This window comes from Hippoglossus hippoglossus, chromosome 1 (assembly GCF_009819705.1).
Source record: "Hippoglossus hippoglossus isolate fHipHip1 chromosome 1, fHipHip1.pri, whole genome shotgun sequence".
NCBI lineage: Eukaryota > Metazoa > Chordata > Actinopteri > Pleuronectiformes > Pleuronectidae > Hippoglossus > Hippoglossus hippoglossus.
In genome coordinates, this window is record NC_047151.1 from 284,686 (window position 1) to 291,470 (window position 6,785).

Consider the following 6,785-nt stretch of genomic DNA (forward strand, 5'->3'; position numbering starts at 1 on the left):
CACAGATAACAACCCGCTTACCTATGTGTCATCGAAAGCCAAACTCAACGCTGCAGGATGTAAGTGGGTTGCTGAACTGGCAGACTTCCACCTAACCAGCAGATATCGTAGCAGTGGGAGCAAAAGATGTGAACACGGTGTGGTCCGTGAAGGCTATGGATGTGCAGAGGGAGATGAGGGGATACCTACGCTTTTCTCAAGATCAGCTATACATCAAGCTCAAAGAGATGATCAGAACATTGGCCCTGTTATACACGCTAAACGGTTAGATAAGAGGCCTGTGGATCAGGAGCTAAAATCTTTCAGTGCTCAGAGCAAGTGTTTACTCCATGATTGGGAAAAACTCAGCCTAGATGGAAGACTGCCTCAAGCACACAACTGGTGCTACCAGAGAAGTACACGACAACAGTCCTGAGAGAACTCCACGATGAAATGGGAGACCAAGGTATGGAAGGCACAACATCGCTCATTCGAGATCGTTTCTTCTGGCCACACATGCAGCGCTACGTGTCTCAGAGCTGTACATGCCTCAAACAGAAGAAACCCTCTAGAGAGACTAGAGCCCCTCTCACCCCCATTGTCATGACACAGGCATTTGAATTGGTTTCTATTGACTTCCTGCATTAAGACAAATGTAACGGTGGATATGAATACATATTGGTGATAGTTGATCATTACACACACTTTGCACCAATAGTTGATCATTACACACACTTTGCACAAGCTTATGCCACGAAGTCTAAATCCACCACGACAGTTGCAGATAAGGTGTTTCATTATTATTCACTGAAGTTTTGATTTCCTATGAGAATCCACCACGATCAGGGAGGTGAATTTGAAAATCAGTTATTGGCACAGCCAAAGAAGAATTGTAGAGTGATGGGCTGAAGAACCACACCGTACCACTCAGAAGGGAATGGTCAAGTTGAACGCTTCAATAGAACAATGCTGCAAATGTTGACGCTCACTGAAAGGCAGAAGCCAAATTGGAAAGAGTCAATGCCTAAGCTCATTTATACATGAGTGAAGTTACAGGATTCTCCCCTTTCTATCTCCTATTTGGGAGGTCAACAAGACTTGACTTAATGTTTGGTTAGACCCCATGCACATCATCAAGAATATATGAGAAGCAAAAGAAATCATGACTGTGAAGAAAGGAGTTCTGTGCTGCACGAAGGTGACCATGTCCTCGTTTGGAATATGACACCCAGAGGGGGAACAGGTAAGCTTTACTGGGAGGACTGCATCCATAAAGTTTTCCTTCAGGTGTGAAACGACATGCCCATATATGAAGTACTAAAGTACGAACTCACTATTAGCAAGCTTCAGTGTAGCCCACATTGATGAAGCCCACATTAAAACTGAGTAATAAAAGAAATAAATGTGAAATAAATAAATATAAATATTCATTAAAATGTATAAATAGATAAATAGTCCATTACAATTCATAAATAGGTGAAACTGATCAAATCCATACAAGACATCCATTTAAAGTCAGTTAAAAACCAAGTTCATAATAATTTAATGGGAAAATATTTAAAGGTATGCCGGATAAAAATCATAGTGACACTTCCCCTTTAAGAGAGTATCTCTGTCGAGGTGACGCAGGTGAAGCAGGAGCGGGAGCAAAAGGCAGACGAGAGAGACAAACGAGAGAAACGGAGAAATTAACTGGCGCAATAAAAACATTTTTGAGGATATAACTTAGGACCTGAGAACAATACCTATCAGGGTGGTTGATGAGGATTGTGTCCGAGTATATCACACCAGTTTTGGTCAGAGTTTTTTGATCTGGTGAAAACTTCGAGGAGAGACCTCAGCGTGTGTGGGGACAGATAGACGCGGGACAGAGACAAGATGGCAAGCCAGACCCACGGAACCCGTCTGTAAAGGCAAAAACCTTCATCCCTTTCACACCGGAGAGGACTTACACCGCTGCCCACTGAACTTTAGTTGGATTTTGATGACTCGCTGCCAGAGTGGTAGGACTATTGATATCTTTTCTTTTGTTTGAACTGGACTGAATGAGAAACTCATACAGAACTGAATTGGAAACAAACTGTGATTTGAACTAAACTGAAGTGTGACGTTTTATGCTGTACTTTATGTTCACAATTGTTGCAGGTATGGCCTGCCCCTTTAAGGAAAGGGCCCAGAGAGTGACGTAGTGCACCTGGGTATTGTGGGAAAGGGGGCAAAAAAAGTGTGTGTATAACGAGAAGTGAACGACCACCTAGAGGTGATGACAGTGTTGCTCCTGTATAGTCAAGAAATACGGATACGCCGGGCATGGCTACAGCACTAACCCCTTCGTGACTAGCATGGAGCTAACGTTAGCTGCACATGGAGCGGCAGACCACGGCAGCTGCACGCCGTCACTGGCGCCCTCAAACCCTTTCATCACGCCGACAAATAAGCAAGTGCCCACAAACAGTGAGTTTATAAGCGTTTTTCAGCGCAATTGTGACTGTTTAAAGAACATTGCATCCACACCAATGAAAGCTGCGCATAGCGGGGTAGATAACCCGACTTCGCCAGCTAACCCTTTCATCTCAATGGACTATAGTCACTCTATGTCAGCAAACCCATCCGATTCAGCCTATGCATCGTGCCTTCAGCCAGCCGTGTCACCTTTCACCCCATGCATGCCCCAACATGTAACACAGCATTATGGAGTACAAGTTCAACCCAGCTCAGCCGCACACTGTGGAGCAGCACCGCGACGGAGCATGGAGTTTGACCGGTGTGAATATGGCCAGCCTGACAGGAGGGCTCGGTCTGAACCACGCAGCTGCCCAGCACGTGTGGCGCCTGAATGTGAATATATGGACACTAGTGATGATGATGACCGTTTTGGAGAGAGAGAAAGAATTCCCACATTACGCCCGAGTCAGTTTGATGGGACGGGCTCATGGAAAGACTTCCTTTACCAGTTTGAAAGTTGTGCTAAAGCAAACCACTGGTCAGAAAAGACTATGGCTGTTCAGCTTAGATTCAACCTGACCGGAGCCGCAGGTGCCATCGTCCACAAGAACCCCAGATCTGCTCGGTGGAGTTATCAGAGGATTGTGAATGAGATTGAGGCAGCCTACGGGCCGTGCTCCGAATACGCTGCAGCCATTGGCATCGAACTGAGACAGAGGATCAGAGGATCAGTCGAGCCCCTGCATATTCTAAGAGACGATATCTACGAGAAAGTTTCTATTGTGTATGCTGACCGTAGAGAGTCGGAGCAGGACAGCATCAGCGTGGAGATCTTCATTAATGCCCTGGCTGACGCCGAGTTAGTTCAAAAGCTGCTGGAGGAGAAGCCTCCTACCCTGGCGAGAGCCTACGAGATAGCCCACAGGTGTGAAACCACCAGACGGGCAGCCAGAGCCGTCACACAGCTTATGCAGCCAGGTCTTCGGAATGCTGCAGAACGGAGACCCAGGGCCGCTATGGTGCATGAGAGCGCCAGTGTTTCAGCGTTTAAAGAGCCAGTGGGGGTCGCTGATGAGCGAGCTGCGGAGCCCGCTTACTCACCAGTAAGAACGCAAAGATCTCACCAGCTGTGGCAGTCCAACAAAGCTAAGCCTGTACAACAAACTTTGGAGAAGTCATTTGCCACAACTTTTCTGGGGTGGGGCATATACAGAGGAACTGCCCTTCTCCCCGTAAACCCAAACGATCTGCACCCAGAGCCAGCACAGCTCCGGTTTCTGACTCAGGTACAGTGGTCACCTGCACCAAAGGCTCAGAAGATGACATGAGTATTCCAATACGGATATATGGACTTGAACTATGTGCTCTGCTAGACTCTGGCGCTCGGAGGAATGTACTGCCCCTTCGTCATTTCAATGCCATCCCTCATGAATCCAGACCTCAAATCCAGCCATCCACCGTGCAAGTTCTGCAGGGCATCGGTCCTGAGGGTCTGACAGTCCAGGGGGAAGTCAACCTGCCAGTGCGAGCCGGAGGCAGAGTTACAAACGTGAACTTTATGGCAGACACAGCTAATAACATGGAAGTTATCCTGGGGCACCCTTTCCTGCTGCAGGCACAGGCCCACTTGGACTATGGTCACAGAGAAATCACCCTTTTCGGTGAGAAGATACCTCACTTTAAGCCCGCCCCACAGCCTGAGGTGCACATAGTCAGAGTAGCCCGCACCACAATGTTGGAGTCTGGGTGTGAGTATATAGTGCCAGGCACCGCCCGACTCCGTCATGCAGCAGCTGGAGAAATGATGTTGACCCCAACCAAAGGTTTCATTGAGAGGCACTGTGTCCTGGTGGCCCGCGTCGTTGTTCAGACCCAGCAACACACTAACATCCCCATCAGAGTCTATAATCCTGGCCCTGCGCCTATCACCCTGAAGAGAGGGGCAGTTGCCGGGGTTCTCCAGCCAGCAGAGGTGTTAGGGGAGCTGGCTCCCCAACCGACTAAGGCCCGAGCGGCACCTGAGCCCAATGACCCCCCATCTACTTATGTACCCAGCCACCTACAGGACCTGTATGCTGAGAGTGGTGCCCGCCTCTCTGAGGAAGACTGAGTCAGGCTAGTTGGCGTATTACAGTCGTATGGAGATATCTTCTCAACTGGACCTTGGCCGCACTAGCCTAGTGCAGCATGATATACTGACCACCCAAGGGCCGCCTGTAAAACAGTCACCACGCAGGATGGCCAGAGACAAACAGATTGCAGCAGATCAACAAGTGCAACAGAGCCTAGAGACTGGAGTAGCACGACCCAGCAACAGCAGCTGGGCTGCCCCAATTGTAATGGTGAAGAAGAAGGACCAAAGCACACGACTATGTGTGGACTATAGACTCCTCAATGAAAGGACTATTAAGGATGCTTATCCCTTGCCACGTATACAGGACACGTTGGACACTCTTTCCAACGCCAAGTACTTCAGTACACTGGATTTAACATCAGGCTACTGGCAGGTAGAGTTGACACCAAGAGCCCGTAAAGCTGCAGCTTTCTGCACCCGCAAAGGATTATTCGAATGGAATGTGATGCCTTTTGGGTTGTGCAACACACCTGCCACGTTCCAAAGGTTAATGGATCGAGTGCTGGCTGGGCTGCAGTGGAAAACGTGCCTGGTGTATCTCGATGACATCATCGTCCTGGGGAGGGATGGCACAGAAATGCTAGAGCGACTCAACCAAGTTTTCAACAGGCTACGTGAAGCTAATCTCAAGCTGAAACCATCAAAGTGCTGCCTGTTCCAGGAAAAGGTGGCCTATCTGGGGCACATCGTCTCTGCCCACGGTGTCGCCACCGACCCTGAGAAGGTGAAAAAGGTGACAGGTTGGCCTACACCTCGTAACATCTCAGAGGTACGTCAGTTTGTCAGCCTAGCTTCCTACTACAGAAGATTTGTAGAAAACTTTGCTACAATAGCTAAGCCGCTCCACGAACTCACCAAAAAGTATGCATGCTTTAACTGGACAGAGGAATGCCAGGGAGCATTCAATGAACTGAAAGAACATCTGACAACAGCTCCTGTCCTAGGCTACCCCCTCGACAGTGGTGAGATGCTTCTCGACACAGATGCAAGTGACTGGGGGATCGGAGCGGTCCTCTCCCAAGTTCAGGGGGCGAGGAGAGGGTGTTAGCCTATGGGAGCAGGAGGCTGTCAGCCACAGAACAAAACTATTGCACCACCAGACGAGAACTCCTGGCAGCCATAGAGTTCACCTCTCACTTCAGACAGTATCTGTTAGGAAGAACGTTCACACTCCGAACTGATCACAGCAGCCTGCGCTGGTTAACCAGGTTTAAGGAACCAGAGGGGCAACTCGCTCGCTGGCTTGAGAAGCTGGCAGAGTACGACTTTCAGGTGGTCCATCGCCCAGGGAAGCACCACCAAAATGCGGACGCACTCTCCAGGAGGCCCTGCAGGGAGTCATGCCCCTGCACGATGCCAGAGCCCGAGCAAAACAGTAACCAACACCAGCACAAAGGGGTCCAGTGTGACCTGACAGACATCACAGCTGAAGTCGCCATGGTGATGTCAACAGAGCAACCTCTAGTGGGGGTAGAGGACACCTGCAGTGAGGACCTGTTACATCCAAGCATCAACAGGGTGAGTGAGCCTCCCAACACCAACCTATTCGCTGGTTGGACTCAAGAACAGCTTAGCACTGCCCAGGAGTCTGACCCTGACATAGGACCAGTGAAAAAGTGGATGGATGAAGGGAGAGGCAGGCCACCATATGCAGACATAGCACACTGCAGCCCCGCCACCAAAGCCTTCTGGGCACAGTGGAAAAGACTTGATCAGAAAGACAGAGTCCTCCTGAGGAAATTCTATTGCACTGAAGGAAGAGAGTTTTACCCTCAGATCTTACTGCCTCACACGTATCTCAACTCAGTGATGGAACAGATGCACGACGGCCCAGTGGGTGGACACTTTGGAGTAGAAAGAACTCTCACACACCTTAAGACCAGGTATTACTGGTACAACATGAAGGACGATGTCACCCTCTGGTGTCGCACTTGCCCCAGCTGTGCTGCAAAAGCTCGCCCAAAGAAAACACCTAAGGCCGCCATGGGTACAATGCGAGTTGTGCTCCCATGGAGAGGGTTGCAGTCAATCTGATGGGACCTTTAAATGAGACAGATAGACATAACCGCTACATACTGGTAGTTCAGGACTATTTCAGTAAATGGGTAGAAGCCTATCCAGTTCCAGATGAACAGGCATCCACAGTGGCTGAAAAGATTGCCTCTGAGTGGGTGTGTAGGTATGGAGCTCCCCAGTGCCTGCACAGTGATCAGGGCACTAACTTTGA